The sequence below is a fragment of the Halichondria panicea genome, chromosome 2 (genome assembly GCF_963675165.1).
Source record: "Halichondria panicea chromosome 2, odHalPani1.1, whole genome shotgun sequence".
In the NCBI taxonomy this organism is placed as follows: Eukaryota; Metazoa; Porifera; class Demospongiae; order Suberitida; family Halichondriidae; genus Halichondria; species Halichondria panicea.
Window position 1 is genome coordinate 4,062,729 of NC_087378.1, and position 3,191 is coordinate 4,065,919.

The following is a 3,191-nucleotide window of genomic DNA, read 5'->3' on the forward strand; positions in this document are numbered from 1 at the left end:
CGCCGACACAGGCAGTCTACAACGATGCGGACACACGGATGAACCGCTGCAGTCACCCTACACAGCACCCGTCACTAGGAGCAACGCTGGAACTCGTCTCGTATGTAATTAAGCGTGACTTTTTTTGCCACAACACCCCACTTCACGACCTATCAACACGCTCATTTGTACGACACTCTTGTTTGGTTGCTTATCTAGCCCACGTGGTCACATTGTTCAATTCGTCTGCACTTGTATGGTAATTGCTTGCGATATATTGCTCAAATTTTCGCGCTACGCGCGTTCATTCCTTCATTCGTCTGCACTTGTATGGTAATTGCTCCAATTTTCCGGCGCGCAAATCCCCTCTGCAATGTTCCCATCTGCACTGTTCCCCGTCTGCACCCTTCCATTCCGCTAAACATACAGTTCAAGTTATACATGGCTAACATACAGTTACAATACAATACTGGAGATTGCACAATCTTTGCAACACAAATAGAAACAAGTGTGTTGAGCACTGTGGTTCCTTATTATATATGGGATGTGCTCATACATTTAAGTAGTAAAACAGACCACAGTGTGTGTACTCAAATTCCATATAAGGAAGGGTAATGCTCTATGCTTTTACTGTCTTGTTGCAAAGATTCTGTATAGTATTATAGTACACTCACTCACTCACTCACTCACTCACTATATTGCAGCACAACATCTATTCGCCAGCAGCCAGCCAGCCAGCCAGCCAGCCAGCCACCCACCTCTTACTATTCATCAGTCAGTCGGTCGGTCGGTCGGTCGGTCGGTCGGTCGGTCGGTCGGTCGGTCGGTCGGTCGGTCGGTCGGTCGGTCGGTCGGTCGGTCGGTCGGTCGGTCGGTAGGTAGGTAGGTAGGTAGGTAGGTAGGTAGGTAGGTAGGTAGGTAGGTAGGTAGGTTGGTGGGCCGGCCAGTCAGCCAGCTACAACATAGCTTCACAAGCTACACAACAATTGCTGCTTTAACTACCAGCTGCAGCTTCTAATTATAACTACCCATTGAAGCTACTTTGTAACTAGGCGCTTTGTAAGGGGCCGCTTTGTAACTAGGCAAGGACTTCATTACACTAACATTAATTTTTTCCACCACGAGGACTTTAGGCTGGAAAATAGAAATAATAGGGCCTTAAGTGCTCGTTGACTTTACACTCCATGAACATTACAACTTTTTACCCACTACTTTTATTCCCACTTGAATTTACTGTACATTATTTGCGTATTGTTAGCAACGTACAATACAATACTACTTGAAGATAAGCTTGATATTGTTATGATCAAATGAAGCATGGCTCAATGAAGGTATATATAACTCACTCACTCACTCACTCACTCACTCACTCACTCACTCACTCACTCACTCACTCACTCACTCACTCACTCACTCACTCACTCACTCACTCACTCACTCACTCACTCACTCACTCACTCACTCACTCACTCAGGGAAAATATTTAAATTTCCTGCTACAGTGCTGCTACATTGCAGCCCATAAAATCTGCACATTTCCTGAGGTGTCCTGCAAGTGTCCTGCAACCTACTTACAAAGGATAGTGCAACGTTTCCTGTATAGTTTCCTTTACTATTCCTGAAGTAGTTCAGGACTTGTGTAACATTCATAAGTCTACAGGAAATTTTGTATTTGTAAAGTATAAGAAATTTTGATATTTTTCCTGTGTCACTCACTATAATTAGGATAGTTATAATTATACGTGCGTAATTATACAATTACTGTTTGCAAGTAGCCATCATCACATACTTCAGTTGCTTGCAGTGCCATGACTATAATGACAAAGGCAGGGATCAATTGTAAAACTGTTGCTATCACAAAAAGAAAGTTTCGTCTTTGCGGTTTGGTAATGATCAACGAGGATTTAAGGCTGCAGTTTTCATATTTTTGGGCCTTAACTGCTCGTTGTGAAATATTCTGAAAACAAACAAAAATAAGAATGCAGAAGCCTACAACACCTGCTGTTCCCAGGCGGTCACCCATCCAAGTACTGGGCAGGCCCTACGTTGCTTAACTTCGGTGATCAGACGAGAACCGGTGTTTTCAACGTGGTATGGTCGTAGACACAAGTCAATGCATATCTCATGTACTTATGTGTGAAGTTCAGAAATATACTCGACTTAATTTAATTGCTGTGGAGGGAGTGGGCCGGGAGGGAGTGAGTGAGTGGAGTGGAGTGGAGTGGAGTGGAGTGGAGTGTACTTCTCTGTACTTACTGGTATTATACAACTATGGACTTACTTACTGATAATTATAATCATACTCTAGCTATACAACTATCTACTAACTATCTACTATCTACTGTCTACTTCAAGCTTGCTTACTTACTTACTTACTTACTTACTTACTTACTTACTTACTTCACTGGAAACATGCAAACTCTTAATATAATCATTACTTCATAGCTAGCTGGATGCTCAGACTATATCTATATCTATATCTATAGACTTGGAAACATCTAGATGCATAAAATTCAATCTCAACGAGGAGTTAAGGCTGCAATTTTCATATTTTTGGGCCTTAACTGCTGGTTGTGAACATTCTGTAATTATTATAATTATTGACTGCACACTCTCAGTTAAACTGAAATATGCAAACTCTATAGCTATAAACACTACTTCTTCACTGGAAACATTGATATAATACATACATACATACATACATACATACATACATACATACATACATACATACATACATACATACATCATACATACAAAAATTAAAATTCATGAACATTTACAATACTTCTACAATACTTGAACAACAATTATTTGTACAAGTACAGTGTTCAATAATATTAATCAACACAAACAACCACCATGTTGGTGAACATGTACAGTACAGTGTTCAATCAACACAAACAACCACCATGTTGGTTTTACAACTTGAACACAATACTTAAACAATACACTTGTACAGTATATTACCCTGGCTCCAACAACCATAATGTTCAATACTTAGAAAAAAAAAGATCTTTAGGACAGTCAAGGCTTAATCTCAGTGGATCGTAGCGGCAAGGCTACTCAACCACTTACAATACCTGGTCCTATTCAAGTCGTCTGCAAGGGATCTAGCCCCAAAAATCGCCAAGTTTGGTAACGCCAGCAACCACGCAGGAACTGTTAGTCCTACAGGCAAACTGGCCGAATGGTGCAGGGAGCCTCAGATGA

At 41.1% G+C, this 3,191-nt stretch overlaps 1 non-coding gene across 1 annotated transcript; it reads right to left on the reverse strand.

Annotated features, from left to right (window-relative positions):
• Positions 1–1,964: 1,964 nt before the first annotated feature.
• On the reverse strand, positions 1,965–2,083 carry LOC135332334 (5S ribosomal RNA). The gene has a single exon (XR_010393193.1). It is a non-coding gene; the product is annotated as a 5S ribosomal RNA (ribosomal RNA).
• Between the last annotated feature and the right edge of the window lie 1,108 nt (positions 2,084–3,191).